This window comes from Mustela putorius, unplaced genomic scaffold (genome assembly GCF_011764305.1).
Source record: "Mustela putorius furo isolate JIRA1106 unplaced genomic scaffold, ASM1176430v1.1 tig00003834_pilon_pilon_pilon, whole genome shotgun sequence".
In the NCBI taxonomy this organism is placed as follows: Eukaryota; Metazoa; Chordata; class Mammalia; order Carnivora; family Mustelidae; genus Mustela; species Mustela putorius.
Window position 1 is genome coordinate 61,012,698 of NW_025421987.1, and position 18,176 is coordinate 61,030,873.

An 18,176-nucleotide genomic window follows, 5' to 3' on the forward strand; every position below is an offset into this window, starting at 1 on the left:
ATGCGAATACTGACTGAATTTCAGTTAAAAATACTAAAAACTTTTGTGAGTAATAATTTTTAGATGCTTATCTCATTTAATTCTCAGATATGTGATGCATCAGGCCATTACTATAGAGACTTCTGGCTCCTACTCTGGCTGCTGAAACCTGTGCTCTTAACACTCCACCCAGCTGCCTTACCTTTGAACTTTACTGATTTTATAAATAACGATAATGAAGCTCATTTATTAAAAGAACTAACAGTTGTCAGTTTCTATTAATTCAATATTTTCTTCAATATATCAAGTTTTTAAAAATACCATGCATATGTTCCCAGTAAATGATTAACCATTTTGCCTCTTTTTAAAAGCTGAGTTTAAGATATAATTTCTTTATTTGTGGAAGTCTCTGTTTTCAACGTTTTGTGTTGAAAAGACAATTAACTTTTCTTTTCCTAATTAAATAACCATTAGTGGAAAGTCATGTGCAATGTTAAAATCTACTTGACAAAGAGACTGTGATTCAGTTGTACATTGATGGTACACATACTGTGTACTAGGTCAGCTTCTGGGAAGACCTGTTCCTTGTTTTCCATTTGTTGGTTGATTTGTTCATCCTTTCTTTCATTCAAGTGTGTATGTTGAACAGTTGTTCTGTACTATGTTAGGCACTGGGGATAGAGAAGGTCTGGAGACTGAAGGAATGTCACAGGGATATAGACCCAGACCCCACGGTGCTGAGATCTTCTCATTCTAATTGCTATTATTAGGGTGTCCCATTCTATCTCTCTGTGTCTGGGACTCCAAATCCTTACACTCTCAGAAGGTATCTCACAAGTTGTGCAAGTGTATAGGATAGTAGATAACTAGGTTATTAAAGCCAGAGCCCTAAAAGCCAAGTTACTGGAAACTTTAAATGGAAGGTATTCTGTGTCCTACTCCAGAGCCCAGGGAATCTCTTCAAGTTCCAAGTGCTATTCTTTTCCCACCTTGGGCCTGGCTGAGGCCCCTAGGGGCCAAAAAGACCTGGTCTGGTGCCCTGGGTTTTTGCTTGCTCATGGTAGTGAAAGACTGCCAGACTCAAGTACTTTGGGAAATCATTTATCTGCTAAAGGCAGTGATTTGTGACCTGAGAAGACCTACAATGGCCACAGAGGCTGACTTCAGTGGGACCCATTGCTGCATGGATTTCTCTGTCCTAGTTAGTTGCCCACCAAAATGTCAATCCTGTTTTTCCTCCTAGGTTGGTGTAGACAAGCACTGAGTGGGCAGATGCAAAGGTAGCTGAGGGCTCCAACTGTTCTTATCATACTGGTGCATGCACTCAGGACGCCCCACATTCTCTCTCTTAGGTGTTTGTGTCTTCAGACCCTCATCTTTCTGGAGAATGTGAGCTGACTCTGTCTGGGGTAAAGGTACAAAGGGTGATAACACACAGAAATGTATTTCTAATAGAAATTATTTGCAGCACCTGCCCAAGAAAGTGGTGGTAGTATAGATTTTGGACGGAAAAAGAGAAAGAGAAATTTTCTTAGACCCTTTAACTGACTTACTGTATCTAACTCTCATCATTACTTTATTGTAGGAGCAGTTCCAAACTCAACGTTGCCTAACATGAGTGGGCAAAGTAGCCTATTCACATTTTCCCTGTACAAACCTGGCCCACAACTAGTTGATTCCATGATTCCATGTTAAGATATGTGGATTTGTTTGTTTGTTAATAGTAAGACGTATGGACCTCAGCCGCAGCAACATCTTCCTAGGAACATCGCCAAAGGCAAGGGAAGCAAGGGCAAAAATGAACTATTGGGATTTCATCAAGATCAAAAGCTTTTGCACAGCAAAGGAAACAGTTAACAAAACCAAAAGACAACTGACAGAATGGGAGAAGATATTTGCAAACGACATATCAGATAAAGGGCTAGTGTCCAAAATCTATAAAGAACTTAGCAAACTCAACACCCAAAGAACAAATAACCCAATCAAGAAATGGGGGGGGGGGCACCTGGGTGGCTCAGTGGGTTAAAGCCTCTGCCTTCAGCTCTGGTCATGATCCCTGGGTTCTGGGATCGAGCCCTGCATCGGGCTCTCTGCTCAGTGGGGAGCCTGCTTCCCCCTCTCTCTCTGCCTGCCTCTCTGCCTACCTGTGATCTCTGTCTGTCAAATAAATAAATAAAATCTTTAAAGAAAAAAAAAGAAATAGGCAGAAGACATGAACAGACATTTCTGCAAAGAAGACATCTAGATGGCCAACAGACACATGAAAAAGTGCTCTGTATCACTCGGAATCAGGGAAATACAAATCAAAACCACAATGAGATATCACCTCACACCAGTCAGAATGGCTAAAATTAACAAGTCAGGAAATGACAGATGCTGGTGAGGATGTGGAGAAAGGGGAACCCTCCTCCACTGTTGGTGGGAATGTAAGCTGGTGCTACCACTCTGGAAAACAGCATGGAGGTTCCTCAAAATGTGAAAATAGAACTACCCTATGACCCAGGAATTGCCCTACTGGGTATTTACCCTAAAGATACAAATGTAGTGATCTGAAGGGGCACATGCACCCTAATGTTTATAGTAGCAATGTCTACAATAGCCAAACTATGGAAAGAACCTAGATGTCCATCAACAGATGAATGCATAAAGAAGAGGTGGTATATATACACAATGGAATACTATGCAGCCATCAAAAGAAATGAAATCTTGCCACGTGCGCCGATGTGGATGGAACTAGAGGGTATTATGCTTAGTGAAATAAGTCAATCAGAGAAAGACAACTATCATATGATCTCTCTGATATGAGGAAGTGGAGATGCAACGTGTGTTAAGGGGTAGGAGAAGAATCAATGAAACAAGATGGGATTGGGAGGGAGACAAACCATAAGTGACTCTTAATCTCACAAAACAAACTGAGGGTTGCTGGAGGGAGGGGGGTTGGGAGAGGAGGATGGGGTTATGGACATTGGGGAGGATATATGCTATGGTGAGTGCTGTGAAGTATGTAAACCTCACGATTCACAGACCTGTACTCCTGGGGATAAAAATATATTATATGTTTATGTTTATAAAAAATAAAAAAAATAGTAAGAAGTATGACCAAAACTAGAAAAAATATTTTTTTCAGAAGTCACGGGTCAGGCACCTGGGTGCCTCTGTTGGTTAAGGGACTACCTTTGGCTCAGATCATGATCCTGGAGTCCTGGGATTGAGTCCCCCATCAAGCTCTCTGCTGGGCAGGGAATCTGACCCTCCCCTTCTCGTGCTCTCTCTCTCTATCATTCTTTCTCTCTCTCCAATAAATAAATGAAATCTTTAAAAAAAAAAGTCATGGGTCATTTTAAGGCAGTTTGGATATAGGTCTCTTCTTAATACCAGCAAAGTTTCTTTTTTGATGATATTTTTATCAATAAAACACCTCATAAGGATCAGAAGAGTTTACCAAAACATATCTTGATGGATAAAGTGAAAATAAATTTGAAACACATGGATTACATTTCCCTAAAATGTGCATGAGTTCAAAAGTTAACAGTAATAATGCTTGACTAAAGGCATTTTGAAATTTCTTAAGCTTCAAGAGTTTGAAAAATCAGTCCCTAAGCTGAACTTAGATAGGTCCATTACACATTAGGACACTATAATATAGATTAAAAGTATTCACAGATAACATATCAACAAACCAAGAATGGCAATATGCTATTGTTTTATACTTTGTTTTGGAAATTTCCTTGTATTTCAGTACTTTAAAATAAACTTTTTAACTTATAAGGTACTGAATTGTCTCATGGAGACACAATAATTCTTCTTGCTGTTGCACGTAAATTAAAAATACACAATACACAATAGTAAATGGAAAGTTAAACATGATAAAATTTCTGAAAACATTAATAAACATCTCAAGTGTTCACTGTACATTTGACACTGGAATTATGGAAAGATTATATAATTTTGTGCTATAAGAATAAAAATATTTGTCTTGATTCTTTTTTTACTGTAGATTCAATTGTTTGTAAGATTTCAAAGGATTTGTTAAAAGAACAATCAAACAAACAAAAAACACCTGGGTGTAACCGGTGTGACTGAAAAATATAAATTCAGTAGAAAGACAAGAAAGAGATGTAGGAATGTCCTAACTGTCTACAATTACTGGAAAAGAGAGCTTTAAAAAAAAATATTTTCAAGATCCTTTTTAAGGAAGTTAGAAAAAAAATCAGGTAGATTCAGTAGAGAAAAGATGGTCCAAAGTACAATTACATCATTTCCTATTAAAAGGAATGAGGGCCAATGGGATTAATCTATAAATATTAATGAGAGGTAAGTTCACATGTAGATACTTGTCTTAACCCACTTTTCAATGTTTTGGGTTTAAGAAAGAAAATTTTGCCTCTAGCGTGCTTTTGCTTAATTTAAATTCTCTGCATATTTTAAGGGAAATATACTCTGTATGTTTCTAATTCATTTATACAAGTTTACTAATAATCATTGAAGACATATTTGATCCCCAAGATATTTTGAAGCTATTAAAACTACTAGTTCCATGAGAAACTAAATTCCATGTTCATAAAAAGTCAGAAGGTCAAACACACTACAAATTAACACATATACCATGGAGTAGAATTTTCTGGCTTATAAGCCTATTCATCCTTTTTTTAACCCTATATCCTGTGAAAAAAATCAAAGGACAACTGGAAACACAAATTCAATAAATAGTCCAGATAGCTGAGCCCTGAAACCTTGAGTGTTCTTGAGAAGAATAGTCATCTCCTTAATTAAGAGGTGATTATTAAATGAAGAATCAGTTAATTAAATAACAAATTCACTATAAGGAATAAAATTATTTTCCCTATGGGATCCCTATGGGATCCACTGGAATTTCTCATTCCTGCACTAACAATGCTTCTTAAACTTTAATGTGCATTTGAATCACTTAAGGAATCTTGTTAAACTTTAGAAACTCTGAATTTCTAACAAGTACCCCAGCAATGTCAATGTAGCTAGTTCATGGACCACACTTTGAGAAACAAAGGTCTGTTGCAGGGGTTTGTAACCATCACTGATATTTCAGCCTGGATAATACTTTATTTTGGCAGGGGTCTGTCTTGTCCATTGTAGAATGGTTAACCTCATCTCTGGCATCTACCCACTACATGACAGTAGCACCTGCTTCACTCCTTCACTCATGACAATGAAAAATGTCCCCAGACATTGTTACCAAAAGTCCCAAAGCTAGGGATAAAATTGCTTCCAGTTGAAGAACCAGTACTCTTTTTATGTTTAGTGGTTAAATGTTGCATAATATAAAAACCTCTTTTAATGAAATAGCTTCAGTGAATACAACATCATTAACCAAATGAATAAACAACTTTCTTTCTTTTTTTTTTCCCTCTAAGCAATTATAATACTTCTATTTATGGACACTCTATATTTTTCACTGGTTTTATTTCCTTCCTTACTGGCTACTAGGGTGCTCAAAAGTAAATTTGCAAACTGCATTTAGCAATTGTGAAAAAACTCCACAACTAAATGTACAGATGAAGCCACATCAAAAAGGGTAGGAAGGGCAAGGACCTAAGGACTTGGTGGGACTCTAAACCCTACAGGTCTGTAACTGAAGGGAGAGAGCCACAGACATGGAGAAGCTCAGGAAAGAGAATGACACACAGGGGATCCTAAAATGGGAAGAGAAATTCTCATAGCACTTGTTTTGTAATCAGAGGTGTTGAATTTTGTGAGTATTTACAACTAGTGGTACTTAAAGCCTGAATTTTGTGAGTATTTACAAATAGTGGTACTTAAAGCCTTAAAATTCAACAGGCTCAGTTCTGAGGGAGCCCAAAGGGTAATAGAAAGCTGAGTCCCTTTCCTTAAAAAGATAACACAACAAACTGCCCATGATGATACAGATTGGAAGCAGCAGTTTGAAAGGCATCTGGGATTTATAGGGGGGAGTGTTAGTTACTAATATCAGAGTTCACTAAGGGACTTCTCCAGAACAAAAAAGATGGCCGGTACTATTTCCTTCCCTCACCCCTCATCATAAACACAGAGCCACTTGTGGGAACCAGCACATCACCTGTATTCACTGCTTAACTTGCTTATACCACACCCCTCTCCAGCCAGACCTGCCTCAGTCCCAGTTCCAGAGTTCCCCCCTCCCCTCAAGACCCACAGAAACCTTGCCAACACTGTCTCCTGACCTTCCACTAAGGACATGTGCATTTGTTAAAACTGCACCTCCTTCCCATGCATGTTTTGTGGAGTGGCCCTGGCTGGTCTGAACTCCATTGTGGATGCGTGGATGCACATTCCCTGTGGAGGAGGACCAGTGCCAACTAATTAAAAGTTCATATCCTGCCCACCACTTTTTTTTTATTTTAAGATTTTATTTATCTATTTGACAGACAGAGATCACAAGAGATGCAGGTGGGGGTGGGGGGGAGCAGACTCCCTGCTGAGCAAAGAGCCAAATGTGGAGTTCAATCCCAGGACCCTGGGATCATAACCTGAGCCCAAGGCAGAGGCTTAACACACTGAACCATCCAGGCAGCCCTGCCCACCACTTTTTTTCTTTTCTGCCCGCCACTTTAAATGGCAAGAGACTTTCTTAACTTTTTTAACTTCAAGAGTAAGCTGAGTTTCAAACACACAGAAACAGACAGAGAGAGGCAAAATGAAGAGACAGAAGAATATGCCACAAATGAAAGAAGAGGACAAAACCACAGGAAGAGACCTAAGCAAAATGGATATAGGTAAAATGCCCAATAGAGAATTTAAAATAACGATCATAAACATACTCACTGGACTTGAGAAAAGAGTGGAGGACATCAGCTAGACACTTAACACAGAGATAAAAAAGAGCCAACAGAGATGAAGAACATAATAAATGAAATTAATAATAGACTTGATGGAGTAAACAAGATGGAAGAAGAAGAACAAATTAATGATCTAGAAGACAGAGTCATTGAAAGTAATCAAGTTGATCAAATGAGAGAAAAAAAGAATTATGTGAAATGAGAATAAATTTAGGGAACTCAGTAGCTCCATCAAGTGTAATAACTTGAATTATAAGGATCATAGAAAGAGAAGAGAAAGAAAAGAGGCCAGAACATTTATTTGAAGAAATAATAGCTGAGAATTTCCCAAATTTGGGGAAGGAAACAGATTTACAAATCTAGGAGGCACTGAAATTCCCCCAGTAAATTCTACCAAAGGAGGTCCTTTAATCCACAATAATCAAAATGTTAAAAGTAGCGATAGAGAAAAAAATTCTAAAAACAGCAAGAGAAAAGAAGATAGTCACATACAAGGGGAACCTCATAGGCCTATTAGCAGATTTTTCAGCAGAAAATTTGTAAACCAGTGGCATGATATATTCAATGTGTTGAAAAGGAAAAATCTATAGCCAAGAATATACTATCCAGCAAAGCTATCATTCAGAATAGAAATAGAAATAAACAGTTTCTCAGACTAACAAAAAAATAAGAAGTTCATGACCACTAAATCAGGCCTACAAGAAATATTAAAGGTGATTCTGAGTGAAAAGGAAAGACCATAAGTGAGAGAATGAAAATAAGAACCAAAAAGGAAATAAAAATAAACATGTTTGTAAAAAAAAAAAAAATCAGTCAAGGTATTCACAAAATAAAAGGATATAAAATATGACACCATATGCCTCAAATATGAGAGGGAGAGGAGTAAAGGATGGTTTGGGGGGCAACTGGGTGGCTCAGTTGGTTAAGTGACCCACTCTTGATTTGGGCTCAGGTCATGAGCTTGGGGTCACGAGATCAAGTCCTGTATCAGGCTCCACACTGGGCATAGAAACTTCTTGGAATTCTCTCTCCCACTGCCTTCCCTGTCACTACTCACTTTCTCTCTCACTAAAGAAGAAAAGAATAGGTTTGAACTTAAACAATAATGAACTTAATATAGACTGCTATATCCAGAAGATGTTATATACAAACCTAATAGTAACTACAAATAAAAAAAAAATAACAGACATACAAAGAATAGACAAAAGAATCCAAGTATTTTGCTAAAAACAACAACAAAAACGAAAACCCAGCAACCATGAAAGAGAGAAAGAGAAGAAAGGATCAGAGAAAAACTACAAAAACAACCATAAAATAAATAAGAAAATGGTAATAAGTGCATTCCTATCAATTTACTTTGAATATAAATGGACTACACACTCTAATCAAAAGACATAGAGTGATAGAGTGGATAAAGAAATAAGACCCAGATGGCTAGTGATGATGAACATTTTTTCATGTGTCTGATAGCCATTTGTATGTCTTCATTGGAGAAGTGTCTGTTCATATCTTCTGCCCATTTTTTGATATGATTATCTGTTTTGTGTGTGTTGAGTTTGAGAAGTTCTTTATAGATCCTGGATATCAACCTTTTGTCTGTACTGTCATTTGAAAATATCTTCTCCCATTTCGGGGGTTGCCTCTTTGTTTTGTTGACTGTTTCCTTTGCTGTGCAGAAGTTTTTGATCTTGATGAAATCCCAAAAGTTCATTTTCGCTTTTGTTTCCTTTGCCTTTGGAGACATACCTTGAAAGAAGTTGCTGTGGCTGATAATGAAGAGGTTACTGCCTATGTTCTCCTCTAGGATTCTGATGGATTCCTGTCTCACATTGAGGTCTTTTATCCATTTCGAGTTTATCTTTGTGTACGGCATAAGAGAATGGTTGAGTTTCATTCTTCTACATACAGCTGTTCAATTTTCCCAGCACCATTTATTGAAGAGACTGTCTTTTTTCCACTGTATATTTTTTCCTGCTTTGTTGAAGATTATTTGACCATAGAGTTGAGGTTCCATATCTGTGCTTTCTACTCTGTTCCACTGGTCTATGTGTCTGTTTCTATGCCAGTACCATGGTGTCTTGGTGATCACAACTTTGTAGTAAAGCTTGAAATCAAGTAACATGATGCCACCAGTTTTATTTTTGTTTTTCAACATTTCCTTAGCAATTCAGTGTCTCTTCTGATTCCACACAAATTTTAGGATTATTTGCTCCAGATCTTTGAAAAATACTGGTGGAATTTTGATAGGAATGGCATTAGAAGTATAGATTTCTCTAGGCAGTATAGACATTTAAACAATGTTTATTCTTCCGATCCAAGAGCATGGAATGATCTTCCATCTTTTTGTGTCTTCTTCAATTTCTTTCATGAGTGTTCTGTAGTTCCTCAAGTACAGATCCTTTACCTCTTTGGTTAGGTTTATTCCCAGGTATCTTATGGTTCTTGGTGCTATAGTAAATGGAATCGATTCTCTAATTTCCCTTTCTGTATTTTCATTGTTAGTGTATAAGAAAGCCACTGATTTCTGTACATTGACTTTGTATCCTGCCATGTTACTGAGTTGCTGTAGGAGTTCTAGTAGTTTGGGGGTGGAGTCTTTTGGGTTTTCCATATAAAGAATCATGTCATCTGCGAAGAGAGAGAGTTTGACTTCTTCATTGCCAATTTGGATACCTTCTATTTCTCTTCATTGTCTGATTGCTGTTGTTGGGACTTCTAATACTATGTTGAACAAGAGTGGTGAGAGTGCGCATCCTTGTCATGTTCCTGATCTCAACGGGAAGGCTGTGAGCTTTTTCTCATTGAGGATGATATTTGCTGTGAGTCTTTCATAGATAGGTTTTATGAAGTTCAGGAATGTTCCCTCTATCCCTATACTTTGAAGTGTTTTAATTAGGAACGGATGCTGGAGATTCACATTAAAACCACATTGAGATACCACCTTATACCAGTTAGAATGGCCAAAATTAGCAAGACAGGAAACAACGTGTGTTGGAGAGAATGTGGAGAAAGGGGAACCTTCTTACACTGTTGGTGGGAATGCAATTTGGTGCAGACACTTTGGAGAACATTGTGGAGATTCCTCAAGAAATTAAAAATGGAGCTTCCCTATGACCCTGCAATTGCACTTCTGGGTATTTACCCCAAGGATACAGATGTAGTGAAAAGAAGGGCCACCTGTACCCCAATGTTTATAGCAACAATGGCCACAGTCGCCAACCTGTGGAAAGAACCAAGATGCCCTTCAACGGACGAATGGACAAGGAAGATGTGTCCATATACACTATGGAATATTATGCCTCCATCAGAAAGGATGAATACCCAATTTTTGTAGTGACATGGACAGGACTGGAAGAGATTATGCTGAGTCAAATAAGTCAAGCAGAGAGAGTCAATTATCATATGGTTTCACTTATTTGTGGAGCATAACAAATAACATGGAGGACATAGGGAGATGGAGAGGAGAAGGGAGTTGAGGGAAATTGGAGGGGGAGATGAACCATGAGAGACGATGGACTCTGAAAAACAATCTGAGGGTTTTGAAGGGGCAGAGGGTGGGAGGTTGGGGGAGCCAGGTGGTGGGTATTAAGGAGGGCATGTATTGCATGGAGCACTGGGTGTGATGCAAAAACAATGAATTCTGTTACACTGAAAAGAAATAAAAAAATAAAATAAAAGTTCCTTCAAAAAAAAAAGAAAAGAAAAAAGACCCATCTATAGAGAGTTACTTCACACCTAAAGACACATGCAGATTGAAAGTGGAGGGTTAAGGAAATATTTATATGCAAATGGAAGTGACAAGAAAGCCAAAGTAGAAATACCTATATCAAAACAAAAACAAGGGGCACCTGAGTGACTCAGTGGGTTAAAGCCTCTGCTTTTGGCTCAGGTCATGGTCTTAGGGTCCTGGAATCAAGCCCCGCATCAGGCTCTCTGCTCAGCAGGGAGCCTGCTTCCACCTCTCTGTCTCTTTGCCTGCCTCTCTGCCTACTTGTGATCTCTGTCTGTCAAATAAATAAACAAAATCTTCAAAACAAAAACAAAAACAAAAAAACCCCAGACTTTAAAACAAAAACTGCAACAAAAAACAAAGAAGGACACTATATATTCATAGGGAACATTCCAATAAGAAGATATAATAATTGTAAATATTTATGCACCCAACATGGGAGCACCCAAATACAAAAAAGCAGCTAATAACAAATATAAAATATGTCATCGATAGTAATACAATAGTAGTAGGGGACTTTAACATTCCATGTACATCAATGGACAGGTCATCCAACAGCAAATCAACAAGAAAACAGTGACTTTGAATGACACGTTGGACCAGAGGGATCTAACAGATATATTCAGAACATTCCATCCTAAAGCAGCAGAATACACATTCTTTTCAAGGCACAGGAAACATTTTCCACAATAGATCACATATTAGTCCACAAAACAAGTCTCAACAAATTCAAGAAGACTGAAATCATTCCACGCATCTTTTCTGACCACAACACTGTGAAACTAGAAATCAAGGACAAGAAAAATCTGGAAAGAACACAAATACATGGAGGTTAAATAACATGCTCCTAAATGATGAATGGGTCAAAAAAGAATTCAATAAGAAAATTAAAAAATATATATGGAGACAAAAGAAAATGATAACACAACCATCCAAAATCTCTAGGTGCCACAAAAGTGGTTCCAAGAGGGAAGTTTATAGCAATAAAGGCCTACCTCAAGAAGCAAGAAAAATCTCAAATGAGCAACCTAATCTTATACCTTAAAGGAGCTAGGAAAAAGAAGAACAAATAAAACCCAAAACCAGTAGAAGGAAGGAAATGATGAATATTAAAGTAGAAATAAATGATATAGAAACTAAGAATAAATAAATAAATAAATAAATAAATAAAACAGATCAATGAAACCAGGAGCTGGTTCTTTGAAAAGATCAACAGAATTGATAAACTTTTAGCCAGACTCATCAGAGAGAGAGAGAAAGAGCCGACTCCAATAAACAAAATCACAAATGAAAGAGGAAAATAACAACCAATACCTCAGAAATACAAATAACTGAAAAGAATATCATGAAAAGCTATATGCCAAAGAACTAGGCCACTTAGAATAAATGGATAAGTTCCTAGGAAAGTACAGCCTACCAAACAAAAGCAGGAAGAAATAGAACATTTGAACAGACTGATTACCAGCAAGGAGATTGAATCAGTAATAAAAAAAACAAAAATAAAAACAAAAATAATCTCCCAACAAACAAAAGCCTAGGACCAGACCACTTCATAGGTAAAGTTTACCAAATATTTAAAGAGGAATATATATTCTTCTGAAACTATTCTAAGAAATATAAGAAGGAGGAAAATTTCTAAATTCATTTCAGGAGGTCCTTATCACCCTGATTCCAAAATCAGATAAAGACACCACAAAAAAGAGAACTGTAGGCAAACATCACTCATGAACATAGATGCAAAAATTCTCAACAACATACTAGCACACTGAAATCAACAATACATTTTAAAAAATTATTCACCATGATCAAGTGGGATTTATTCCTGCTATGCAAGGGTGACTTAATATTTATAAATCAATCAATATGATATATCACATTAATAAGAGGCTGGATAAAAACCATACAATCACTTCAGTAGATGTAGAAAAACACTTGACAAAGTACAATATCCATTTATTGTAAAAGCCCTCAACAAAGTAAGTTTAGAGTGAACATACTTTGAAATAATAAAGGCTACCTATGAAAAACCTGAAGTCAACATCATATCCAATGGGAAAAACTGAGAGCTTTCCCCCTAAGATCAGGAATAATATAAGGATGTCTACTCTCACCGTTTTTATTCAATATGCTACTGGAAGTCCTAGAGACCAGACAACAAAAAGAAATAAAAGTCACCCAAATTGGTAAGAAATTTTGCAGTCGACACAATATTACATATCAAAAACCCAAAATATTCCACCAAAACCCCACTAGAACTGATAAATGAATTCAGTATAGTTGGAGGATATAAAATCAAGGTGCAGAAATCTGTTGCATTTCTCTACACCAATAATACAGCAACAGAAGGAGAAATTAAGAAAACAACCCCATTTACAATTGCGCTAAAAATAACAAGATACCTAGGAATAAACCTAACCAAAGAGGTGAAAGACCTATACTCTGAAAACCATAAAACGTTGATGAAAGAAATCAAAGATGACACTAAGAAATGGAAAGGCATTCCATGCTCATGGATTAGGAAAACAAATATGTTAAAAAGTCTATACTACCCAAAATAATCTATACATTTAATGCAATCCCTATCAAAATACCAACAGCATTTTTCACAGAACTAGAAGAAACAATACTAAACTTGGTGTGGAGCCACAAAAGACTTTGAAAAGGCAAAGCAATTCTGAAAGAGGAAAGCAAAGCTGAGGTATCACAATTCCAGATTTCAAGCCCTATTACAAAGCTGTAATCATCATAAACAGTATGGTAGTGGCACAAAAATAGACACATAGATCAATAGAACTGAATAGAAAACCCAGAAATAAACCCACAATTACATGGTCAATTAATCTTTGGCAAAGTAGGAAAGAATATCCAATGGGAAAAAGACAGTCTCTTCAACAAATGGTGTTGGGAAAACTGGACAGCTACGTGGAAAACAATGAAATGGGACCACTTTCTTACACCATACACAAAAATACACTCAAAATGGATTAAAGACCTAAATGTGGGGCCTGAAGCCATAAAAATCCTAGAATATAGGAACTAATGTTTCAGACATCAGCTGAAGCAACATTTCTCTAGATATGTCTCCTGAGGCAAGGGAAACAAAATCAAAAATTAATTTTGACTACATCAAAATTTATTTTGACTACAACAAAATAAAAATCTTCTGCACAGCCAAGGAAACAATCAAAAGTAAAAGACACCTTACTGAATGGAAGAAGATATTTACAAATGACATATCTGATAAAAGGTTAGAATAAAAATATATAAATATATAACTCAACATCCCAAAAACAAATAATCCAATTTAAAAATGGACAGAAGAGGGGCACCTGGGTGGCTCAGTGGGTTAAAGCCTCTGCCTTCGGCTCAGGACATGATCCCAGGGTCCTGGGATTGAGCCCTGCATCAGGCTCTCTGCTCAGCAGGGAGCCTGCTTCCTTCTCTGCCTGCCTCTCTGCCTACTTGTGATCTCTGTCTGTCAAATAAATAAATAAAAATTTTTTAAAAGTTTAAAAAAAAATGGACAGAAGACATGAAGACATGTTTCCAAAGAAGACATCCAGATGGCCAATAGACACATGAAAAGATGCTCAATATCCCTCATTATCTGGCAAAATGTGAATCAAAACTACATGAGATATCACCTCAGATCCTGTTGGAATGGCTAAAATAAAAAACCCAGGAAACAAATATTGGCAAGGAGATGGAGAAAAAGGAAACCTCTTGCATTGTTGGTGGGAATGCAAACTGGTGCAGCCACTGCGGAAAAATGTCAGAGGTTCCTCAAAATATTAAAGACAGGGGCACCTGGGTGGCTCAGTGGGTTAAGCTGCTGCCTTCGGCTCAGGTCATGATTTCAGGGTCCTGGAATCAAGCCCCACATTGGGCTCTCTGCTCAGCGGAGAGCCTGCTTCCCCCCTCTCTCTCTGCCTGCCTCTCTGCCTACTTGTGATCTCTCTCTCTCTTTCTCTCTCTCTGTCAAATAAATTAACAAATGAAATCTTAAAAAAAAAAAATGTTAAAGACAGAGGCTCCTGGGTGGCTCGGTGGGTTAAGCCACTGCCTTCGGCTCAGGTCATGATCTCAGGGTCCTGGGATTGAGCCTGAATCGGGCTCTTTGCTCAGCAGGGAGCCTGCTTCCTCTTCTCTCTCTGCCTGCCTCTCTGCCTACCTATGATCTCTCTCTCTGTCAAATTAAAAAAAAAAAATGTTAAAGACAACACTACCCTATGACTGAGCAGTGGTGCTACTGTGCATTTACCCCAAAATACAAAAATTTTGATTAAAAGTGATAAATGCATCCCTATGACTATAGGAGTGTTATTTACAATAGCCAAATTATGGAAGCAGCTTAAATGTTCCTTAGTCAATGAATGGAGAAGTGGTATATATATATATATTTACCACTGTATACAGTGGTAAATATATATATATATATTCCACTGTATATATATAGTGGAATACTATTCAGCCACAAAAAGAATGAAGTCTTGCCATTTGCCATGACATGGATGGAACTACAGTGTATATTGCTAAGCAGATTAAGTCAGTCAGAGAAAGACAGATTCCATACAATTTCACTCATATGTGGAATTAAAAAACAAAACACACGTGCAAAGGAACGAGAGAGAAAGAGGGAGAGGAGAAAAAACAAGAAACAGACTCTTAACTATGGAGAACAGACTGATGGTTACCAGGGAGGAGGCGGGTGGGGGGATGGGTGAAATAGGTGATGGGGATTTAGGAGTATAATTGTGATGAGTACAGGGTGATATATGTAAGTGCTGAATCATTATGTTGCATACCTGAAACTAATATAACGCTGTATGTTAACTATATTGGAATTAAAATAGAAAAAAATGTAAAAATAAATATCCTCAAGGATAAATGATCCTAATTCCGTGACTAAACCACTCCATTTTAAAAAAGAAAGACCCTTTCTCCAGAACCACTCCATGAATGAATGTTACATCACCCTCCAGATTAGACCAACCAAGGAGAGAGAGGTAAGGACTGGATTGCCTTTCCTCCTTGGTTGTCCCAGCATGCGGTTGGACTTGACTACATGCAAAATTTCAATTAAAAAATTATTTTGTGATTAATTATGAAACAGCACCTGCTTCTTGGTATTTATAATGAACTTTTATTTTTGTATATTCTCATATCTGTTCAAGTTGAAAAATCACCTTCTGTCAGTCTATTAGAGAAAGGACGACATTACTAGCTTTAAAATTAGCTTTCTGCAAGTCAGACTTGCTGATATGCTCTACAGATGGGATGTATTTTCACCCAATCAGGGAATACTTCAAAGCACACCAAAGCCACATTGATGGGTTCTTGTAAGCTTTTATATCATCCTTTATACAACACCGGTGATGGGCCAGATTTTCAAGGATTTATTTCAATATCATGCGTTTTTGGATTTTTTTTTTTTTAGCCTTAAATCATTTTTGTTCACATAAAGGAATTCTAGTGATTCGGATATTTAAAATGCCCTTTAGCTGATGAACTAAATTCCTTCAGTCTTGCATGTAAATATAATCAGGCAGTGATGTCAGACAATTACTCTAACTATGAATACCTGACTTTCCAGAGTTGGCTAACCTGCACCCACATCAGAGGCCTCGAGGGCTCAGGAGAGAATCACTGACTTGGGAATAACAGGCTCTTTCATAGCTGAAATGACACTGCTGACCTAACCTCAGAAAGACTGGGGGTTTGACAATTTTTCCAGACACGATGATAGATTTGTGCTGCTGTATTTAGACCCCATTGCCTGCCCCCTCTCTGATTAACAGCATGCAATATCAGGATGGTTGACTGAGGATAAGAATGGCATTTGTGACCTTGACTCACCTCATACTGAATTCTGCTGGACTCTGACTAGTGAGGTTCCTGTTCTTTCAACACAGTTTATTACTACAGTATTAGGTTGAACCTTACGAGAGTGATGTTTTTATAGGCCAAAGTAAGGGAGTCAGATGTCAGTATTGGTTTTTTTTCATACGATTCAAAACGATACCAAAAGAACTTCTTTAAAGTGTTGTTTTATCATTTTTCTTATGGTATACACATTATGACATCAGTCTAAAATTATTCTTACTACATTGTTGTTGTTGTTTCCTGATGGCTATTTGTCTTTTTAACTCTAAATGTTGTGGAAGTGGTTTTTTGTTTCTTGATTACTTTGCATAATTCAGCAAGAAAGGCCAAATGTGCCTTTTTTACACCAAAAACACATAACACAGTTTCTAAGCCTGAATCTTTCTTCAATAAATTTTTAAGGATAGAAATGTGATACTGTTGAGCTGAGTGATCTCGTGACAGCAAGCAAAACTGTGTCAGCCAGATGACTGCTGGCATTCTCCGAATGGTTTACGCAATCTCGGGAATAATAACAACACGTCCCCTGCAGTCAGCATGAGTCCTTTCTCACTGGATGTATTTATAGTGAGTCATATAAATCTTTAATCCCTCCCACATATCTCTGTGCAAGAAATTTTCCAGGAAATTACAAAAATGTGAACAAATTCCAAAATGTCAACTTAAAAAGAATGTATACTCAAAAAATATATATATAAATATATATTATATATATATATATATATATATATATATATATATGCATGCGCCATTCCCAGTAGGGAACATCAAAAGAAAATACCTGTTGATTTTTGTTTGTTTTTAGGAAAGATGATGGATTCAGTCAATATTTTGGAAAAAAAAATCCAAGTCACTCTCAAACTCCCAAAATAATTCAAGGCAATAAGAAATAGCATGAATTTTTGACAACTAGATGCTTCAAGTAACTGCAGGACTTCCACACATTTTCACAAGATTAAAACTCACCAGACAGCACAGCTTCAACGCTTTAAGCTAAACTTAAAAAACAGAACCATTCTAGCAGATGCAAATATGTCTGACTTTACATTTGCTACAGACTTCCTCTCTTAAGCTGGGCAATTCACTTAACCTCTTTTACATTATATTCTTCAACCTGTGCTTTAAATACACAGAGTATTAGTGAAATGCAAAACTGTGCAGAGTTTGTGTTGAGTTTTATTGATTTTAGTTATTCCTAAGTCTTGCTATACTTAACTATCCAACACTCATATTAAGTATCTGTGCCTCAAACCTATCATCTCTTCCAGGAACAGGGCACAAAAACTCAAGAAGTATGAGAAAATTTAGTAGTCAAAACAAATAATTTTTTTTAAAGAATTTATTTATTTATTTGACAGAGAGAGATCACAAGTAGGCAGAGAGGCAGGCAGAGAGAGAGAGAGAGAGGAGGAAGCAGGCTCCCTGCTGAGCAGAGAGCCCGATGCGGGACTTGATCCCAGGACCCTGAGATCATGACCTGAGCCGAAGGCAGCGGCTTAACCCACTGAGCCACCCAGGTGCCCAAAACAAATAATATTTTTAAAAAATGAAAATGAATGCAAAAAGTTCATGATGAAACAAGAGATCAAAATTATAAATGGAAACATGATCAATATTACCTCTTGATCCTTTAGCCTCTGCTCCAGTATGGCTTGGCAAGACATACTGATCCTGTCTTTGCTTAAAATGTTACTGAGGTTTTTTTGGCACCTCCTTAAATTGTGCACCTGAGGGAAGTCCCGTTTCCTGGCATCTTTTTCTTTGTTCTCTGA

The 18,176-nt window shown here is 37.2% G+C and overlaps 1 protein-coding gene across 6 annotated transcripts in view; it reads right to left on the bottom strand.

Moving 5' to 3' along the window:
- Positions 1–18,176, bottom strand: part of VEPH1 (ventricular zone expressed PH domain containing 1) — a 242,823-nt gene that overhangs the window by 82,232 nt on the left and 142,415 nt on the right. The gene's annotated exons all lie outside the window — the stretch shown is intronic.